Source organism: Copadichromis virginalis, linkage group LG23 (genome assembly GCF_057382275.1).
Source record: "Copadichromis virginalis isolate Kocher_CV1m ecotype Utaka linkage group LG23, C_Virginalis_male_GT1.1, whole genome shotgun sequence".
In the NCBI taxonomy this organism is placed as follows: Eukaryota; Metazoa; Chordata; class Actinopteri; order Cichliformes; family Cichlidae; genus Copadichromis; species Copadichromis virginalis.
Genome location: NC_140639.1, coordinates 40,291,728 through 40,314,936, shown reverse-complemented (window position 1 = coordinate 40,314,936; position 23,209 = coordinate 40,291,728). Strand labels below are relative to the sequence as shown.

The 23,209-nt window shown below is 40.6% G+C and overlaps 1 long non-coding RNA gene and 1 pseudogene across 1 annotated transcript; one reads left to right on the top strand and one right to left on the bottom strand.

The window, feature by feature from the left end:
- Positions 1-2,091: 2,091 nt before the first annotated feature.
- On the bottom strand, positions 2,092-4,019 carry LOC146681625 (uncharacterized). The gene is made up of 2 exons (XR_014918018.1): positions 3,522-4,019; positions 2,092-2,647 (listed from the first exon to the last, which is right to left on the bottom strand). It is a non-coding gene; the product is annotated as an uncharacterized LOC146681625 (long non-coding RNA).
- A 15,360-nt stretch (positions 4,020-19,379) lies between these two features.
- LOC146681624 (uncharacterized) lies at positions 19,380-20,508 on the top strand (annotated as a pseudogene).
- The last annotated feature ends 2,701 nt before the right edge of the window (positions 20,509-23,209 follow it).

Below are 23,209 nucleotides of genomic sequence, written 5' to 3'. Positions count from 1 at the left end.
AATAGAAAAAACAGCACAAAATCACCCATAACTACGACCCTCATTTGGAAATAGACACCTGCACCGCGAGGGAAAAAGGCGCACGAAAGTGGCAGGCAGATGAAGACAAACCGCGGCATATTAATACTTTTACGTTTTGCAGTCTACAAAGGTTTCCACTTTGAGAATCAATTGTGAGAACTGTGACCAATGTTCATGTGTGTGTGTGGAAAGCAGTGTATAAAGTGTGTGGCCAGGGGCTAGTTATTCTGAGAACCCCTGCTGCAATAAATGAGGGACCACTGTCTACTCTATGATTATTATATTCAACCTGTTAACATTTAATACTGTATTGATAGAACCAACTGATTCTGAAGCAGAGCATCCCCTGTTGCTTCTCCTGGCTGCCCAGTCCCTGAGCTCCTGCTGCTGCACCCACAGTTATGTACAGCAAGCACTGATACCTTTTTAGTCGGTGGGATTGCCTGTGATCACCTTTACTAAAGATCTACAACCAATCTGATTATATCCTGTTTTTGGTTTGTTTGTTTTTTTCAATGTTGAAATTAAAATCTAGTAGCAGCCTTCTCATTTCTTTGTGTTTTGTGCTGTTTTACAGGCCCACAGGGGAGGACGGCTCCGAGGCAGATGAGGGACGGGTCCCAGGACGGTCCATCGGTGGTGGAGCTGGAGCCACACCAGTCTCCAATGGAGCATTTCCTCCTCAGCCTGGTTCCTGCTCTGGAGAGCAGCTGGGTCCTTTTTGTTCCTGTCTCTCTGTAAATACTAGTGATGGGTCGTTCGCGAACGAAATGGCTCTTAGAGCCGGCTCTTTGACATGAACGACGCGAGCCGGCTCCTTATCGCGAGCCGTCACGTGGGGTTTTTTTTTTTTCTTTCTCTCAGCCTCTCTCTCGCACTTTTTTTCCGCTTCACTCTGCACGCGAGCCTTGTGCTTTACGCTGGGCAGAGGGGGGAGGGGCGGTAGTTACACTCAGTAGCACAGGAACAGAGCCAGAGAGAGAGAAAGAGAGGCAGGGACAACAACATTAGAAAGGTATAGTAATCATCCACAACTATTTTCGGTTGCAGATGATAAAGGATTGAGAAAGTTTATTCATGCAGGTCCATATGACAGAGAATATGCATGTTCTTTTAGTGTTCATATTATAATTTATATTTAATTGTGTTGTGGTTTGCAGTGTTTTGTGTTCTTTTCACTTTAAATTTGTGAAAGGAAAAAGCTGAAAATTTAAATAGTTAAAACTTGAAATGTGAATAGTTGATTTTTGTATTATATGATTTATTTATTACATTTTATGTGGAGTGAATAAATAAAAGTATATTTACGGTGGCCCCTAGAGACAAAGCACATACGAACTCTGAAGCATGTACAAACTCCAAAACACGTAAAAACACGTACAAACTCCGAAGCACGTAAAAACTCAGAAGCATATAAAAACTCAAAACACGTACAAAAGACAACAGAAGTGCTCCAGGATGCTGGGCGCAGTGTTGAGCCTTTGTTATCTTGTGGCTACACAAGCCAGCAAGTACCAACGACCGGATTTGGTGTGGTAATAACAGGTAAATGAACTTTTTTTTAAATTATTTGAATATATATATGAGTGCCTGTGTATAAATACACAAACAATACACACATGCTTTCAATTGTGTAATTTAAGTGATCTAGTAGCTCTGCTTTGGAAGTTCAGTTCATGCTAGAAATGTGTTTTGGAGTTTGTACGTGTTTTGTCTCTAGGGGCCACCGCATATATTTATATATAAACATATATAAATAAAACCACTTGTTTTTACGTTAGTAATTCCTTTTGTGCATAATTTTATATTATTGTTAATAATAAATTAATTAAAGCAACAAAACAACCTGAAGAGCCGGTTCGGAGCCGAAAGAGCCGGCTCTTTTTAGTGAGCCGAACCGAAAGAGCCGGATCTCTAAAAAGAGCCGGAAATCCCATCACTAGTAAATACTTATATTTTATATATTTATGTTTAATGTATTTCTGTGTGAGAATTTTAATATTATTTCAAATAAATTTTTATAATGACTAATGTCTCAGTTCTACTACACAGCAAATGTTGGCACACGACTTGACACATGTAGAATTTATTTCATATTATACTAATGACAAAATATACTGATACAGTGGGATGCAGAAGTTTGGGCAACCTTGTTAATAGACATCATTTTCCTGTATAAATCGTTGGTTGTTACAATAAAAAAATGTCAGTTAAATATCATACAGGAGACACACACAGTGATATTTGAGAAGTGAAAAGAAGTTTACTGGATTTACAAAAAGTGTGCAATAATTATTTAAACAAAATCAAGCAGGTGCATAAATTTGGGCACCACAAAAAAGAAATGAAATAAATATTTAGTGTATATCAATGTGTGTGTCTCCTATATGATATATGGGGTGCCTTTGTCTGGACGTGCTTCCCATCCAGAGCTGCACAGCACAGAGGGAAGTTCCAGCGCTCCTGGAGTCCCTCTGTGATGGACCGCCAGTCTCCAGGTGAAGGCACAGCCATGAAGTCGTCCACTAGACAGTCCCAGATGGCCGTCGCTGCCTGGGGGGTGATCTGACACACCGACTCTGTAACTGAACGCTTGGTGCTGAAGCAGTCCGCGGTGACAAGGAGCCTGGACAAAATTGTTCAAAATCAGTATTATGTGTACTGCAGTTAAAAAATACATTATTCAAATTCCAAAACACTTTTGTGATGTCAGATTTAATCACAAAACTTAAATCTTACATAAAACATTTTGTAATTATAAGGATAATTACAAAATGTATATTAGATAATATCTAAAACAGTTGTGTTTTATTTTAACTTTAACATATCATAATTTGATTGGTAGCAACTTTCACAACTACAGTGAGCCAATCACTCATAATTCCTAAACATGTCAATCAGGTAGGAATGAAGTAAGACATTAATAGAAATAAAGAGTTGTATGTTGACATGTAGCCCTTTCCTTGCTTAAATCATTAATATTTTTGAAAAATTAATCTGTGATAAGACAGCTTATCAAGATAGAACCATGTAACTAGAGATGAACCAAACTGTTCACAGTTTTATCTAACTCTGTTTTAATAAAGGCTGGTGACGCCTGCTATAGAGTCTGACAGCTGCAGGGATTATATACAAACATTCAACTATCCCAGAATTAAACCAGGTCTAAATAAAAAGGAGTGAGTATCACTACAAGGTTAACTCAGTGGTGCTAATGCTACAGTTTGATATCAGCAAACACCGAGCGCATACATTGATGTGACACCACAGCCATGCTATCATCACAAACACTGATAACAGCATAAATCGAATTAAATCGGACTTGATGAGAGCTTCTGAGTATCACTAGAAATATTATAAACAGTCGTCTTTGTACCACAGGTTGCTTTCAGTAAACACTGTTAGCATAGCACATCCATGTTAGCAGTGTATAAATGGATGGTTTAGCATATTAGCACAGGTATCAATAAAGGACTACCGTATTAAACACTTTTACTAACCTCAGGCAGACGGACAGGCGCTCTGCAGGTGGGATTGAGCGTCTGTAGTTGGTGTCTAGGCGGGCGATTCTGGGACCGACGCGGGACAGCAGGTCCTCAAACTGGCCGAGTGAATGACGGTGATAGCGCTGGAATCGGCCGTCATCCAGGCGCAGCTCCTGGAGCAAGTGGTGAAACTCACCAAACTGCTCACGCCTCTGGAGGACCTGATGGACCCAGGTACGGCAAGGATGTCCTTTACGCCGCTACTCTGCTCTCCACAGTAAATAGAGAAGGGAGACTCTCTCTTCAAGCGCTAGCTTGACAGCTGCCATCTTGCAAAGATACCGGTCTTGCAAAACTTCCTCCCACATCCCTCCCACATTTCCGGTTCACGCGCGTTAAAATATGATATTTTGGGGCGCGATGGATTTTTCTTGGACACGCGTAGAGGTGCGAATGTGCACGCGTCAAGTTAGGGGCGTTTGGGGCTTTTTTCACGCGCCCATCGCGTTCGGTGTGAACACACCGTAAGGCTGTTGTCTATTACAGCGGTCCCCAACCTTATTTGCGCCACGGACCGGTTTATGCCCGACAATATTTTCACAGACCGGCCTTTAAGGAGTCGCGGAAAAATACAACAAAATAAAACTAGTACCGGTACCGAAAAAAAGAGGATTTATTCATAACACACGTGAAAAGACCCAGGAAAACCGAGTAAACGATAAAAACGATAACAAAATAACGCTGAAAACCGATAAAAACCCTGAAAACCATACATTTCACACCTGAGCCTCAACTCTCGCGGCCCGGTACCAAACGTCTCACGGACCTGTACCGGGCCGAGGCCCGGGGGTTTGGGACTGCTGGTCTATTACACAAAAGATCCCTCGTTCAGAACCGTGGGGAGATGCAAATATATTTGGGGTTGTGTCATGAATGGGTGTCCGGTGTTAAGATCTAGCAAATCAAATACGTGGAGCTGTCTGCTGTGGCAACCCACTGGGAATATGGGAGCAGCCGAAAAAAGAGGCTTTGTGTGCAGAGGAAGGGAAAAAAAGTCATTTCAGTTATTTCAAATGATGACATGTATTTATGCCATCAAATGTCTATCAAAGATTAACTGGCTTGCATGTCTGAAAAGTGAAGCCAACATGGGAATTCTTTAAACTAACATTCTTTGTAATTGTCAGCAGCATGTGACTGGTGGTACAAAGAAGTTTTATTGTTTGGAAACCTGCTGGAGGACAGCTATAAATGCTTTCCTGAGGATTTAATGTTCTAGTACCAAGGCTTATAATACAATGATTTTGATTTTGTAAACATAGCCCCATCAGCGTAAAAAAGGAAGGATAAACTATTGTTAACTATTGATTGACAAATCACTACAGTGTGTGATCCTTTCACTTCATTGTCAGATTTCAAAACAGTGAAATGGTAATGGCAGAAGCACCCAGCTCGCGGCTTCATAACAGGATTACACTAATGTTACAATCAGGTTAGTGAAAACAATAGTTAAAGACTATGGTGTGACCAAAATTAATGTGACCATGTGCAATGAACCTGTTATTTTATTGCATTTGAAATGGTTGCTTGAAGAACTGGACCAGGTTGCAGTCGCTGTCTTCAAAGTGACTTTGAATCAGAAGTTCTAAAATTTCTTCACAAACTGGTGACTGCAAAATGGCATAGGTGCTTGGCAACCTTGCTCTTATATAGGAACATGAATGGAAACCATGTAAATACATGGTTCCTGTGTAGGAGTCCTCAAGTAGTTTACTGATTTTCACATTCCGCTGCTCTAATCTTCAGCAGCTTATAACAGACAGTTTAAAAACTATAAAAAAATTTAAAAGCAGAATAAGAGGTAAAGTTTTTTCTAACAATTACATTTTTCTAGTTTAGTCTTTCCAAAATACTATATTTCATCTATTTTTACAGGGAACAGTCAGGCAAACATTTGACGCACGCGTTTTCTTTATCAACAGCCTTTCTCTTATGCTATTTTGAGAACAGAGAAGAAGTGGCAATACAAAACTGATTTTATACATACCTCAGCTTGCTGTAGTTTAAAGTTATACAATTCTGACCTACAATCTAAAAAAAGATAACTCTGTGACTGAAGGTAAGCTGGGAGAGAGTTCTCTGCCTCAAGTTTATCCTCTCTTGACAGTATCTACTCCCTAGCTGCAAAACTTTGCTGCTATGGGTTTTCTTTTTAAGCACAGTTCACATCTGCTGAGAGACCTTCACCTAGTTTTTTGGTTTTTTGTTGTTGGTGGTGGTTTTTTTTGCAGGACCTACAGACTTAACCCACTTCACATTTCTGTGAGAGTTAGAGTGCAGGGAAGATATCAAACTGTACCTCAACGCCATAAAGAATGGCACGTATTAGAGTGGTAAGTGAATTAAAACCAACATATCATGTCTGTTGTAGTGATGGGTCGGTCGCAAACGAAATGGCTCTTAGAGCCGGATCTTTGAAGTGAACGATGCGAAGGAGCCGTGTTTTTTTTCTTCTTCTTTCTCCTGCCCTCTCTTTCACTTTTTTTCGCTTCACGCTGCAAGTCACCCTTGCGTTTGCGCCCCTCCCCCTCTGCTCAGCGCTGAGCTGAGGGGGTGGGGCGGTAGTTACACTCAAACAGCAGTAGCACACAACAAGAGCAGGAGAGAGAGGGAAAGAAAGAGAGCCAGGAGCAACAACAAGAGACAACACCGTCACATTGGAAAGGTACAGTAAAGAAAATGAGTGACACCAAGAAAAGAAGCAAAGTCTGGAGCCATTTCAATCTTATTGACAAAACAAAGGCAGAGTGTAGAGTCTACAAGAAAAGGATATCATATAGAGCCGGCTCCACAAACAACATGCACAGGCACCTAAGAACTGTCCACCCATCAGTGCAATGGGAAGATAAAACGCAGTCAGTTGAGTGTGATATTAATAGTTCTAAATGCCAACCTTTCCCTTAATTAAAGATCTGGGCGTTCTTTTTCCCCCCCTTTTTTTCCATATTTTCATTTATATTTTATTGTGTTGTGGTTTGCAGTGTTTTGTGTTGTTTCACTTTAAATTTGTTTAAAAGGAAAAAGCTGAAAATTTAAGTAGTTAAAAGTTGAAATGTAAATAGTTGGTTTCTGTATTTTATACTTTATTTATTACATTTTATGTGGAGTGAATAAATAAAAGTATATTTACAGTGGCAGCACGGTGGCACGGTGGTTAGCACTGTTGCCGCACAGCAAGAAGGTCCTGAGTTCAATTCCACCATCAGGCCGGGGTCTTTCTGTGTGGAGTTTGCATGTTCTCCCCGTGTTTGCGTGGGTTCTCTCCGGGTACTCCGGCTTCCTCCCACCGTCCAAAGACATGCAGCTTGTGGGGATAGGTTAATTGGATAATCCAAATTGCCACTAGGTGTGAATGTGTGAATGAATGTGAGTGTGAATGGTTGTCTGTCCCTGTGTGTTAGCCCTGCGACAGACTGGCGACCTGTCCAGGGTGTACCCTGCCTCTCGCCCTGTGACAGCTGGGATAGGCTCCAGCGCCCCCCGCGACCCTGAAAAGGATAAGCGGAAGCGAATGGATGGATGGATGGATATTTACAGTGGCCCCTAGAGACAAAGCACGTACACACTCCAAAACACGTACAAACTCCGGAGCACGTACGAGCTCCAAAACACAACGGAAGTGCTCCAGGATGCTAGGGGCCGTGTTGAGCTTTTGTTACCTAGTGGCTACACAAGCCAGGAAGTACCAACAATCGGATTGGCTGTGTGGTAGTAACAGGTAAATGAAGTTTTTTTTTTTTTAATTATTTGAATATATATATATATGAGTGTTTGTGTATTAATACAAAAACTATAGACATATGAATTCGATTGTGTAATTTAAGTGATCTAGGTAGCTCTGTTTTGGAAGTTCAGTTAACGCTAGAAATGTGTTTTGGAGTTTGTACGTGCTTTGGAGTTTCTAAGTGCTTTGGAGTTTGTACGTGTTTCGTCTTTAGGGGCCCCATAAATATTTATATATAAACAGACATAAAGAAAAGCGTGTTTTTTTACATTACTAATTCCTTTTGTGCATAATTTTATATTGTTGTTGATAATTAATTAATTAAAGCAACAAAACAACCTGAAGAGCAAGTTGGGAGCCGAAAGAGCCGGCTCTTTTTAGTGAACCGAGCTGAAAGAGCCGGAAATCCCATCACTAGTCTGTTGGATACTCGTGTTCAAACCATGTGCCATTAATTTAGGGCACAAAATCATGGCTAAAGAATATTTTCCCATAGAGTTTTATGCTAATCCAGCCTGTCACAACCCAGACTGGAGCACATATTTAATACATGTTCGTCTATAGGAGCCCCCACACGCTTCAAAGTGTGTCACAAGGACGCGTCGCAATCCCCTCTACGCCAACATCTACCAGCAGGTCTCCTCATCACTGTTTCAGAATGACTCACACAGCTGGCGACTAAAAATAGCTTATAAGTCTCCTTCCTTGGCTCACAATCTCTCCCTCTTATCTCTTTACCCGCTCTCCGCTTCTCCTTTTCTCTTAATTTGTCTCTCACTATTCCCTCTCTCCACATCTTCCACACAAATACCCCAAACTGGTGAATTAGAGTATGAATCATCAGTGTCCTCTGGAAAAAACAAAACAAAACAGAATTACACAGGATTGGGAGGGGAGGGGATGATGTAGCACAGCTGGAAAATGATGAACTCAGAATATAGGTCATAGCGAGATGATGTTATCAAAGCTTAAATCAGACAAAAGGAAATGATATGGCTCAGGTCCATGTTTGCTATTACGCAAACGTAACCTACTTTCCCACCTGCCTGTGCTGTGATATGGTATTATTTTTTATTTTGTCCACACAAAAAAATCATCCAAATGAACATTGTTCTGTTGTAAAATACACTCTTCCACAAGGCAACCAGAGCTTTACACTCAATCACAGATTTTCACTTGGGATCTGCAGAGTACAACCACAGCCTTGTAGAGATGGTCACTGAGCTGTTCCACTGGAGCGGCTGGAGGGTTAGGTGCTTGACTCGAAAACATCTTGACAGTAGTTGCTGATGCAGGGCGGCGTGTTCCCTGCTAGCTAATGCTTTTATGTTGACACACAGAGCTCATGCCAACCTTTTATGAAATGTTATCAATCAGCCAGGTAGGGTTTTCCCTCATTGTGCATGAAACCTGCAATTAACTGCAATGAAAATGGCTGTGCCGTAAAAGGCTATATTTAAGGTGGCTCAAGAGCAAATTAAATAAGAGGGTTGTGGCTTTGGTTCAATATGTATTTACAAAATAAATAAAGCAGCCAATATTCCCATTTTACAACTGTTAAATATTGATATTTTAATGACACTAGAAGGAATATACTGATATGGTACTGGATAATTACGGTGGCCCCTAGAGACAAAGCACGTACAAACTCCAAAACACTTGCAAACTCCAAAACACTTGCAAAATCCAAATCACTTGCAAACTCAAAAACACTTGCAAACTCCAAAACACTTGCAAAATCCAAAACACATGCAAATTTCCAAAACACAATGGAAGTGCTCCAGGACGCTAGGGGCAGTGTTGAGCTTTTGTTACCTAGTAACTACACAAGCCAGGAAGTACCAATGACCGGATTTGGGCTGTATCCCAATTCAGGGTCTGCAGCCTTAAAGGCCGCATTTTAAGGCCGATTACGGCACAGCAACACGACGAAGGCTGTCCCAATTCAAAGGCTGCTCGAAATGCGGCCCTCAAATGCTTCCTTAATTTCCCTGAATTTTAAGGATGGGCCAAACATATCCCAGATTTCACAGCGCGGCGGTGGTGTGGATAATTTTGCCGAAAAAAATGGCAGAAGCAGAGCCGCCGAAGAGTAAACTTTCAGAAGTAAGTACTGAATATTATGTCACTTATTTATGCGCAAATGTTGTTATAATGAAGAACATTAAAACATTACTGTTGGCCACATATCGGGAAAGTTATGTGACATTAGCGATGTTTGTACTAACTTGGTTTTAAAGCCTTTACTTCAAAATATACGCCGTTCAATAGTTGACTTTAATCTTACTGAGAATGTGATGATTTTATGGATAATTAAAGTCAGTCATATATCCACAAACACAACAGGCTGAAAGTCAGTGATGCTGCTCGGTTTGCAGTCCTGAGTATCACGGCACAAGCAGGATTCACTGCACTGTTAATGTTAGCTATGTTATATTGTTGCCTCTATTCGGTGGTGTCGAGCCAAACGGACTTTAACGTGTGTTTGAACGAGCTGACGGTTCACTCGTTAAGCTGAAAGAAAGATGCTTTAATCACAGGAGTCACACATGTGTCCACTGTACCATCTGGGAACTCTTTTTGTTTCGTAATGACACAAACACTAAATCCTCCTTCTTTTGTGCTGTTTTGTAGCAGTGTATACACCTGAGACTGTCACCTGTCTGTCTGTCCTTCACTCTCTCTCTCTCTGTTTCTTTCTCTCTGATTGTGTAATAAAAGTATGAACATTCATTTATAAGTTACACTTGTGTTTGAATCCTGCAGCTTATCACACATTTGATTTCCATGTGTGACAACTGCAAGTGTCCAGAGTGAGGACAGACTGAGGGACCCACTGCTGCACATCATCTGTGAGGCTTTGTACCCCTGATGATCCACCAGGACAAACTCATCAGTGTGTGAGGAAGAGGAGGAGGAAGAGCCAGCAGCAGCTGACAGATGGAGAGAATAGACAGACTGTTCCCTGTTTGTGAAGGACTGCTAGAAAAAGTTTAACATAACTAATTGTCTGTCCTGAATCAGTCTTATTAAGTAATGTTCAAATAATTTTATCCTCCCAGTGTTTTCAGTGTGGGAGAAAGTACTCAGGGCCTTCAAGTTACACACTATGAAAGGCAGCAACAAGTTTAACATTCAGAAACCTAAAGTATGTATCAGCAGCAGAATGGACCTAAAAATAAATGTTTGTTTCAGTTCTATGAAGCTTTGAGTATTTTGGATTAGTAGTACTGCTGTGTCTGTTGCATCATATTGCTGTAATTGTTTATATGCTTTATATATTCTGAGGTAAGTTGATCTATAGGGTTACATCATATTCTATAAGGATGTTATGTGTTTGTATACTTTCTGCCCAGTTTGACCCATTTAGCAGAAGTCAGCCTGTTTAAGGCTCTGATATCTATTCTGTATGACTTAAAGCAGTTATGACATGGTCTGATTTTCTCACCCAATAAAGGAATATTCAATATATCAGTCTACTCTTCATTTTATCAGAAACATTTATCACAGCTTGTACATTTTCTTTTTATAAATATATGTAAGCAATGAGCCAAATTTAGTAATGCCAACATACTGAAGGAACAACATTTGTCTCTTATATATGATACACCTATATATACACTGTCAAAGACACTTGTCTTTGAGTGAAGATTTAAGGTGATAAGACATATAAATAACTGCAACTTGAATCTGTACTGAAGCTCAGTATTTGACACAGAGTTCATGTTCACTGCTGTAATAGCTAATAATGATTAATATAATAACCATAATATTGGCCATATTATATTTACATTACCAAAGTGATATGACTTTAGTCTCATGAACAACATTAGCTAATTCTTATTTACTAGCTAATCTTAAATGACTGTTCAGTACAGAAATGAAGCCCAAAAATCATGTTTTACTGTCCTGTGGTCTCAGCCTCAGATACTTATCAAATCACACAAAGCTCTTGTAGAAACAAACAAACAAATTAACAAAATATGTTCTCCTTCATTTCTGTCAAACAAAGTTGTATGACACGTTTCCAGCGGTTAGTATCATGGTTGCTAGGCAACCTGGGAAGCGCGACGGAGACTAGACCGTCCCATACAGACAAACTTGCCGTTTATTTTGCAAATCGAGCTCAGCACTGCCCCTAGCGTCCTGGAGCACTTCCGTTGTGTTTTGGAATTTGCAAGTGTTTTGGATTTTGCAAGTGTTTTGGAGTTTGCAAGTGTTTTGGAGTTTGCAAGTGTTTGGAGTTTGTACGTGCTTTGTCTCTAGGGGCCACCGTAGATAATATTCGCATAAAGTCAAATATAATATGACATATGATGTGTTACCTTAGAATATGAATAAAAGTAAGAACAAAATAAAAAGACTGAAATATAATTAGTTGCTGCTGGTCATATTGCTTTAAGCAATGGTATTATTTCAGAATTTTACAATCAGTGTAAATCCTCTCACATGGAAACACTGGTACTTTATTTTATGTTTGTGGGCAAAAAACTACCAAAAGCAGTTTTGTTTATAGAATTCATGCCAAGATATATTTACAAATGAGTCTAAAACTGGACCCAAAGAAAAAGAGTGAAAAGTCAAATGCTAAAAACTGCACTTCCTGTAATGGCCACTTGAGCCTGGCACCAAAAGTGAGTAAGTCCTCATAGACTCGCACGTTAAAATGCACAAATTGACAGCAGAACAAAAATGCTTTTGGTGACTACAGCTAATTTCTTCCTTTGTCTTCCTTTGTACGGGGAGAATTTGTGTACAATTCTGTAGTCTACACTATTTAAGTCTAACAGTCAGACATTGTATTGGGCCGCACGTCTTGATCTTTGAATTCAGGTGTTTTCAATCCTGTTACTACAGGTGTCTAAATTCAAGCACGTATCCAAGCATGATAGTGTAATAGTGTCACCGTTGGTAGTCAGTGGCGGTGAAATTTCACCGACGGTATAATTGCAAAATGGAAATATATAGGAACCACCACAGCTCAGTTATGAAGTCGCAAAGGCACAGATTGGGGTTCACTGAGTGCTGACTTATAGTCTGGACCACTTGACTGTGCTACAGTAGTAATGTTGGTGCATTTGGAGCATTTTAATGCGTTTATCCGATAAGTAAAAGGGGCTGTGTGGTTAATCTTACTAACAGCCCACCCTAGAAGTCGCTGCTCTGGTTTTGGTGAGCTACAGCCTGCTATACACATTTATTAGCTGATTTATTACCGTTTACCATATGTTGTTGAATTTAAAGTGGAAGTTTGAAGAGCAATGTGTCATCACAGTGGCTACTTGCATTTCTTAAATACAGCTTATGGTGCAAAGTAGGTTACCAAGTCACTGCATATAGATTATTTCTATACTTTGCCATTTCAAGCATTTGATTAAATATGTTTATTGTCCCAAAAATCCCCAAATGTACTTGTAAATAGTTTGCTTTCTGGTTACTGAGTCATATCAGTCAGCCAACTACTATGGAGAGGATTAATATGTGACTCTAGAATGCATTTAGGTTAAAACCTTGACCACTGAGTTTTTGCATCCAGCCCTGACCAGTTTTAATTGTAGAAACAGCAGCTCAACACTATCAAAAGAAAGATTTAAAGGCTTGATACAGCTTTGGGAAGCCTAGTTTATCATATACTTTTGGAGGATTTGTTGACTCTCTGTAGTATTTTATCCAGTTTCACTCCTGTAATCCAATTTTTATGTTTGGACATGAAACATGTAATGAAATGTATATTTAATAAATACTTTTTCAACTGTAGTCTGGCAAAACAAACATCTGAATCTATAACGTACCATAATTCAGCCTTATTTTCTACAGTTGACAGGCTAACAAACCCTCCTGTGTCAGTGGCAGCTGAACTTCATTCGACCATGGCCTGCAATGACTTTGCCAAATTCTTCACTGAAAAAATCCAAAAAATTAGACAAGCAATTGGTACATCAACAGCAGATCCAGGATATGTACTGTGTCCACCAAAAAACTGTTTAAACACCATGAAACAGTTTCAACCTATTAACAGCAAAGACCTGGAGGACATCTTAGGTCAACTGAACTCCTCCTCCTGCTGTTTAGATGTCCTGCCAACAAGTTTTTTCAAAAAGGTCTCAAAGACTTTAGAGTCAGACCTGTTACAGATCGTCAACTTTTCTTTATTATCAGGTGTGTTTCCAGAATCACTAAAAACTGCTGTAATCAAACCTATACTGAAAAAGGACAATCTTGACAAGACACAAATTAACAACTACAGGCCGATCTCAAATCTCCCGTTTTTAAGTAAGATCATTGAAAAAGCAGTTTCTCAACAGCTCAGTTACTTCTTAAAACAGAATAATTGCTACGATGCCTTCCAGTCAGGTTTTAGACAGAACCACAGCACTGAAACCGCTCTGACCAAAGTGTTTAATGACATATGTCTGAATACAGACAGTGGAAAAATGTCAGTCCTAGTTTTACTGGATCTCAGTGCAGCATTTGATACAGTTGACCACAACATATTACTCAAACGGCTGGAGAACTGGACAGGTCTTTCAGGAACTGTACTAAACTGGTTCAAAACATACGTAGAAAACAGGAAATACTTTGTATCAATAGGTAACTTCACATCTGAGCAGACAAGTATCACATGTGGAGTTCCCCAAGGTTCCATCTTGGGACCCCTTCTGTTTAACATCTACATGCTCCCACTGGCACAGATTATAAACAACAACAAAATAAACTATCACAGCTATGCAGATGACACACAAATATATATCACAATGTCACCAGGAGACCGAGGCCCTGTACAGGCTCTTGGTAAATGCATTGAGGAAATCAATGACTGGTTGTGCCACAATTTTCTCCAGCTAAACAAAAACAAAACTGAGGTAATAGTCTTTGGCGCCAAAGAAAAACGATTACAGGTCACCAGAGAACTTCAATCTATACATCTAAAAACCACAAACCAGGCGAGAAATTTGGGTGTAGTGATGGATGCAGACCTAAACTTAGAAAAACACATTAAGACAATAACAAAGTCAGCTTACTATCACCTCAAGAATATATCAAGGATAAAAGATCTGATGTCTCAACAGGACCTGGAAAAACTAGTCCATGCATTCATCTTTAGTAGGCTTGATTACTGTAACAGCATCTTTACAGGTCTACCTAAAAAATCAGTCAGACAACTACAGCTCATTCAGAACTCTGCTGCTCGAGTCCTCACTAAGACCAAAAAAGTGGACCACATCAGTCCAGCTCTGAGGTCTTTACACTGGCTGCCTGTCCGTCAGAGGATAGACTTTAAAGTTCTGATGCTGGCCTATAAAGCTCTGAATGGTTTAGGACCAAAATACATCAATGACCTCCTGACCCAGTATGAACCATCCAGATCCCTCAGGTCATCTGGATCCGGTCTTTTATCAGTTCCCAGAGTCAGAACCAGACACGGAGAAGCTGCATTCAGCTTTTATGCTCCTTATATCTGGAACAAACTCCCAGAAAGCCTCAGATCAGCTGAAACACTCAGTTTATTTAAATCCAGGTTGAAGACTCACCTGTTCTCAGCTGCATTTGAATAAAGCACCAAATCCACACTTTAAGCTTAAAATTCAAAACTTACATTTAACTACTGATTTTATCTACTGTTCTGATTTTATCTGTTTTGATTTTATATACTGTTTTGTTTGTTTGTTAATTAGTTAGTTAGTTTATTTGCTTGTTTTAATCAATTTTAAATCATGCTTTTTATTTGTTCTTGTTTCTAATGTCTCTGTAAAGCACTTTGAATCGCCTTGTTGTTGAATTGTGCTATACAAATAAACTTGCCTTGCCTTGCCTTCCTGCTACAGGCCCGTTCCTTTAGCACATGCTGTGCGTATTGTACCTGATATTTCAACAGTGCCTTGTTTTTGATCTACCATGTACTCCATCATTTAACAGCAGCTGATTAAAGTTCAGAATCTAACCAGCGGCCCTCATATACACCCTTGCCAGCTAACTTTCCCCTTACCAGTTTTTGGTGAGGAACATTTGTTCATTAGTAAAACCAACAGCTCACTCCCACCAGACTTTCATCCCTGTATCCAAATACTTGGCATATTCCAAAATATTAGCAAGCGTTTCTTGGCAAGAGCAGGAAGCAGGGATTTAATTTGGTGAACTTTGTGTATTTTAATGGTTTTGATACTAGCAGTGTTAATGTAGAGAGCTATAGCAGCTAGTAACAGGCACGGCTCCATATGACTCAAAGCTGGCGTCTGCACTGTTTGAGTGGTAACGCAGACACTGCACCATGATATCAAAGCAACCAGTTCTGCTGTGTGAAGGCACAGTTTGCTTATAGTACACTGTAATCACTAATGACTTAAAGAGCATTTTAACACCCACTCCAACGCATAGATTGATATTACACCTGACAGTCAATCAGAATTAATAGAATTATTACAAACAGCTTGGATTCTCTTGTATGACTTGAAGCATGTTATCCCTGAGTTTGAGCTTTGTTTCATAATTTGAGGGCCTATACGAGAAGTTAGCACGAGAAAATGCTAACTTCCTGGTTTGAGACCAGATGTAGGGTTGTACATTTCCGGTAGCTTTACTTTGCGGTCAATCGCTACTACGAAGATATACTCCAAAATCATGTCCAAAACTCGAAAACGGAAAGATCGCGTTAAGTTACAAAGAGCAGAAGGTGGGAACACTCACCACTGTTGTGTCATAAAAAATCTAATGATCAATTTTGACGTTTAAAGAGTTTAGATCAATCAGTTGTTTACATCACTCAACACAGGCAGAACTGCATTACTGCAGCAGAAGACACATCATCCACATTCAGAAGCACATCTCTGTATAGTGACAGTTATTATGATTTAAACAGGCAAATGTTCAGCATTCAAACCACAGGTGAAGAATAGTCAAACCAGATGTTTCCCTGTTATGTCGAGATCAGCTAGTCAAGTACACACCTACACAGCATGTTAACAAACCGTGAAAAAAAGCCACACAAAAAATGAACGATTGCTGGTAACGTTTTCTATGCATTAGTATTTACGAAGGGTATGTTGTGACTTACCTTCACAATTACAGTGGTCCCTCGCTATAACGCGGTTCACCTTTCACCTCGCTGTTTCGCAGATTTTTTAGTGCAAGTTTGCATGTTTATTTATTTTTTTTTACATCACATTGTGTCCTGATCGCTGCAGACGATCTCCTCCGTGATGTCTCTCCTGTACAGTACAGAATCGCTGCATCGATCGCTAGCAGTGTGACTCTGAAGTGCAGTACTGTATGTCTACGATGTCGATGAAACGTTTTTAAAAAATAAAATTGGCTACTTGATTTCACCTATCGCTGGTTATTTTTAGAACATAACACCCGCGATAAACGAGGGACCGCTGTTTACAGATACTGAGAAATATAAAATTTGAATCCCTTTTCTCTTTTGCTCTGAGACGCGGGGGAAAAATATCGACAAGTCGATGAACATCATTTACAGATATATTGGATAAATGCCCAAAACATCTACAGAAATGTAAATCGCCGCTTGAGTCATTCATTTGCTAAACTTGTTTTGGACCGTAAACAAGGCGTGAATAGGACACCGGAAACAAAGCTCCCCACAGGAGTTTCCGCACCGGAAGTAGCATATGCTAACGTGCACATAGTCTATAGTACCACAAAACATTACAGATTTTTCAACAATTTTTTTTTTCTTCTTGACGACAGAACTACAGAAGCGAGCGGTCTCTGTATCTCAAAGTAAAGATATGGCCAAATGTAATTTTGGCATGTGTGGATAATTTCCCCCTTCATAACAATTCTAAGAGGTTACTTTTTTTACAGCTCTAGCATGTTACTGAAGTTAGGAGTGTGGGTGCTTTCACTGACAGGTGTGGCAAACAGCTATAGCCAATAGCTGTTTGAACTAGACCTGCCAAGCTTGTTTGTGCTGTTTGCTTTGATGTAAAGTACAGGGTATCCAGGAATTTGGGGCATCAGTATTATTTAGCAGAATTCTAGCATTTTATATCACTGTTGCGTAGGATTTGGGGTGTGCTGCACAGATGCAGATACTGGCTAATTACAGCAGTTCACTAGCCTATGCCTTGACTCCGCTGACTTAATAAGCTCTTTCACACAATCCAGCAAACTATACTGCTGCTTCTGAAGTCTCATCTCTTCAGAGAGAAACTGGGCCTACCTCCAAAGGCCACCAATCTGAACCACGGTGCATCTTTAGCTTCCATGTTAACATAAGCCAACTGCTAGTGTGGGGTGGCGCAATCTAAAGCAGAGATATGGAGTTCAAACTGCCTCTAGGACAGAAATGACTGAATTTTAGTTTGCTCTTTGCAAACATCTACAAAGGCAACATCACAAGAGTGATCTTAAAGCTAAGTGTATGCTGACCCTAACCCAGAAATCAGAGCCTGATCTCCAACAGATAACAACAGCAGTGATGAGTAGTCAAGTTTGGAACCTACAGTAAAATCACTGTGGTCATCACTGAATGCTCTTTGGGTTGATTTTCATCATTGCTTTGTGTTGTGGGCTTTGTGTTCATACATAAATACTGAAAAAAATATCCTATGTGTGTCCTCTTTAGCAAAGGGATTTGTATAATATAAGTGTGCTGGACTATAGCCTCAGGTTTATGTTGTTAACTGGTAAATATGAGACAGTGCATTTCGGGTAATTTTGCAGAGTAACCCAAAAGTAATGTAATGAGTAGTGTAAAAAAACTATATGTTCTGGTGAGTAACTACAGACACATAAGTAAGTTACCTTTTAGAAAAATAATGAAGGACTGGCTCCAATACTGTCCTATAACAGCTGATACCTGTGAGGCTGATGTCTATTGCCAATCCATCTCAAGCCATAAGGAAGATATCAGGCTTTTCTTTAGGTGATATAGTCAGTGGTGGTCTTAGCCTATTTGGTGCCCTGGGCGAACACCCCTCTGGCAGGGGGAGTGTTTAATTTTGCACTCCAGATCACCCATCCCCCAACCCGAGGATCACCACAACATAACCTAATGGACCTACACCTTTGTAACGGTCTTTTGCATTTGATGTTTGTTGCATTTGATGTTTGTTGCATTTAATATTTGTTAAGCTGTATGTCTGGATTTTGTTCCTTTGCGCCCTCTGGTGGTGAACTGTGTAGGGTACAGCTTTGCTGTTTGGGTCTCCACCCAGCCACTTTTCTTTTGCTAGCGCACATGGTGTCCGCATGCTGCAACTCACAGTTAGCTCCACACATGGAGAAAATATCGTTTAAAGAGTGGAAATAATTGACAAAGAAGATGGAAGATAAGGCAATAAGGCCATAAAGGACTATTTAGCACCTCCTGGATGTCAGCTCACGAGGTTTGTGTATTTTAAATGGTTTATTTTCTGTAATTAAGGATTTTTTGATTGATTGACACTACGTACAAGAGCGCATTTTGATGTGATGTTTTTGTTTTATTGTTTTGTCTGTGAGCAGTTCTCACGGGTTGCCAAGACCAGAATAAACCCTGTTTTATAACTACATCGTGCGTACGTCAATCCTTGAGGGTGCTACAGTGAGAACTCCGCTCTGCACGGGTAGATGAAGGACGCAGCCCCGCAGGAAAGTCAGGTGCCCCGAAAATAAGTGTTGCCTCAGTTAAAGGACTGAATATAATTAACCACAAGAAAGAGAAATAAAAAGGAAAAGGAATGTAAAAATAATTAAGATAAGTTTCCTTTTATAAATGAACAAAGGACTGGAATATTTCATCTTTTTTCTTTCTTTCTCATTGTTTACATTTCTGCTGTTCAAGTGACTGATATTCATACAGTGTTAAGTTAATGTTGTGATGAGTAACCTGTGTATTGTGCATATGGTGGGCTTCAGCAGTTGCTGTATGAAACAGTATTACTGGCTTGGACAAGATATGTAATGTGACTTAAGTATACACGTTAAGTGATGTTTAAGGAGTAATAGTAATTACTGTGCCTTAAAGTTGTAACAGTAAATGTAGATTAATATTCATTTGCTCCTCAACTACCAAATCAAATTTAAGCTGCTGCACCTTTACATTAAGGCTAAGTAAGATATACAAAAAAACCCAAACCCCTCCAACAATGGCAGAGTTTGAGGCTAATCCAGAAGTCAGTGAAAAGGGTGATGTGGAACAACTCTCTGCAGATGAGCAACTACAAGCAGTTGAAGGCACAGCTGATGATGTTTCTACTACCTCACAAAGAGCACGACAGAGCCAACGAGTCCGTACATTGACGGAAAAGGGCAAAGAACTGTACGGTGAGCACATAAAGAAGGCTGCACATCGTTTCAGTGTGCGCTATGAGAAGTGGAAGGTTGTCATTAAGGATGCCAAAGGAGCTATAGATGGTCAATGCTCAAAGGATCTGCTACAAGAACATGTTTCCAAGGTTTTGAGTGCTTCTAAGGATGTGAATGCAGCCTATGATGACTTGAGACGTATTGAATCTCCAGATAGTGACACAAGACGAAGGATGGATACGTGTGAAGCCATAACAAAGACAATTATCGAATCTGTAGGAAAGTGTCCAAGCCCAAGTAGTGCGGAGGTTAAAAGAGATGAAGAACTTTGGAAGGACGCTGAGTCTTCATCTAAATCCGTAGCCTCAGATGTGAAAAGTCAAAGGGATGAAAAATGGAAGGAGACTGAGGTATACCTAAGTTAGAAGCCTCAGACAGGATGAGTGTTAAGTCACACCACACTAAGCTCTCTTCTCATTCGAGGGTTTCCTCTAGACACTCCAGCCGGCTCTCGGCTAAAAGACAAGATGCAGCTGCTGAAGTTGCAGCAAATGAGGCTGCTCTCCAAGTTCTGCTTGAACAAGAAATCCATATGAAGGAAGTTGAAAGGCAAGAAGCAGAAATAGCACAAAGACAAAAGGCTCTAGACGCTAAGCGCAGAGAAATAGAGCGACTTGAGACTGTAAAAAAGCTGAATGCAGCAAAGGCTCGACAGCAGGTGTATGAACAAAGTGAATGTTCAGATGAAGAAATATACAACCTACTTCACCACAGATCTGATAAGAAAAATGAAGTCAAGTCTGAAAACAATGACCAGCATATGAAACGGTGTTCCTCGCCACGAAATGTGACACCGCACCGAGAGGTGAACACAGAAGATCTGGTCAAAGCATTTGCAGTGTCTCTTAATGCAAGTCGTCTTCCGGTACCAGAGCCAACAATATTCAGTGGCGACCCTATCAGATATAATGATTGGAAAATTTCCTTTCAGACTCTGATTGACAGGAAAAATATACCAACTGAAGAGAAGACTTATTATCTGAGGAAATATGTAAGTGGACCTGCAAGGAAGGCAATAGAAGGCTACTTCCCGCTTGGCACAGAGTCTGCATACTATGCAGCATGGACAGTTCTCGAAGAGAGGTATGGCAATCCCTTCCTTGTAGCAAAGGCCTTCAGAGACAAACTTGACGCATGGCCTAAGATAAGCTCTAAAGGCAGTATGGAACTTCAAGCATTTGCTGGCTTCCTTTGCTGCTGTAAGACAGCCATGTCGCAAATGAAGGGGCTTGAAGTGCTCAATGACTGCAATGAAAACCAAAAAATGCTCGCAAAACTTCCAGATTGGCTTACTTCAATGTGGAACAGAAAGGTTACAGAAGTGCAAGAAGAGACTCACACCTTTCCATGCTTCGGCCAGTTTGTAGATTTCATCTCACGGGAAGCCAAAATTGCCTGTAATCCCATAACATCTCTCTTTGCTCTGAAGCCAAGTGAAACTGAAGGGGCAAAAACAACAAGGAACAGAGGCAATGGAGCAAAGGTGCTAGCAACTAACTCAAATGAAAGGACTGTTAGTGCTAGTTGTGTGTACTGTGAAAGGTCGGGTCACAGCCTACTTAAGTTTGTTCAAGACAAGAAGTTATGTTTTGGCTGTCTGAACTCTGGTCATCGCTCCAAGGATTGTGAAGGGAGAGAAACCTGTGACACATGTAATAAAAGACATCCAACATGTCTTCATGACAGTCGCACGAAGGAAGAAAGAACAAGGAGAAATCCACACAAGAACAGTGACAGGACAAGACAAACGAACGCAGATGTCTCACAAGACAACAGTGTCACACCAACAACAAGTGAAGCAACTTCTAACAGAGTCACACAGAATGTTGACGACACTCACACATCTTCCAAATTCTTGTGTACGCGCTCCTTGATACACAGAGCGATACGACCTTTATTCTTGAAGAAACGGCACAAGCTCTGCATATCAAAGGTGAATCGACTCAGCTAAAGCTCACTACTATGTCTTCAAGAAACACAGTTGTGTCCTGTCGCAAGCTCTCGGGTCTACAAGTCAGAGGGTTCTACTCAAATAAGACCATTTCTCTACCAGTGACGTATGCCAGAGACTTTATTCCCGCAAACCAAGATCACATTCCATCGCCCGCAACAGCTAAGGCATGGTCTCATCTTGAATGCATTGCAAGTGAGATCGCTCCACTACAAAGCTGTGATGTTGGTCTGCTGATTGGGTACAACTGCCCCCAAGCACTTGTTCCTCATGAGGTTGTGTCTGGAAAGGAAAATCAGCCGTTTGCCCAAAGAACTGATCTGGGATGGAGTATTGTTGGTTATGGCAATCCATGTCTCGATTATGGAGACGCCTTCGGAATAAGTCACCAAGTCATTGTGAAGGAAGTGGTGCCTGACATTAATCCCTCTTCAAATCTCACCAACAAGGTTCACTATGTCTACAGAACTCAAATAAAGGAAATGATCTCTCCCACAGAGGTCCTAAAGATGTTGGAGTCTGACTTTGTTGAGAAAGCACCAGAAGACACAAAGGTCTCTCAAGAAGATCTCAAGTTTTTAACAAGGATGAAGGCCGGCATTAGGCACAAGGAGGATGGTCATTTTGAAATGCCACTCCCATTTAAGAGCGAAAGGCCGAACCTGACAAACAACAAGGTATGTGCTATTCATCGCCTCAAATGTTTAGAAAAAAGGCTCAAGAGTAACAAGCAGTACTATATGGACTATAAGAAATTTATGGATGAGATCCTAGCCCATGGAGATGCTGAAAAGGTCCCAGAGCAAGACATTGACAAGACACCAGTTTGGTACATCCCACACCATGGTGTGTATCATCCACAAAAACCCGGAAAGATTCGTGTCGTCTTTGATGCCTCTGCCAAGTTCCAAGGCGCTTCCTTAAATGACCATCTCCTCACTGGTCCAGAGCTAACAAACACCTTGATCGGAGTCTTGTGTCGCTTCTGAAGAGGCCCAGTGGCTTTCATGTGTGACATCGAACGCATGTTCCACCAATTCCATGTGCATGCTTGTGACCAAGATTACCTACGGTTCTTGTGGTGGGAGAACGGTGACCTTGAAACTCCATTCACTGTCTACAGGATGAAGGTACACCTATTTGGAGCAGCATCTTCTCCAGGTTGCGCCAACTATGGCCTCAAGCATCTTGCAGCTGAAGGGGAAGGAAGTTTTAATGAAGATCATCAAAACCAACTTCTATGTTGATGACGGACTAGCAAGTGTTGACACTGAAGATCAGGCAATACAGCTGGTTAATGAAGCACGCAAACTCTGCAGCATGGGCAAACTTCGGTTGCACAAGTTCATCTCAAACAGCACCAAAGTTCTAGCTTCGCTTCCGAAAGAAGAATGCGCTGCAGCTCCCAAAGAGCTAGATATGGCACTCGGTGAAGTACACATGGAAAGAGCACTTGGCGTACAATGGTGTGTGGCGTCAGATCAATTTCAGTTCAGAGTAGTTGTTAAGGACAAACCACTCACCAGAAGAGGAGTATTGGCCACAGTTGCCTCTGTGTTCGATCCACTTGGGTTTGTGTCACCTTTCATTCTGCTGGGAAAGCAGATTTTGCAACAAATGTGTCGAGATAAACTCAGCTGGGATGATAACTTACCTGAC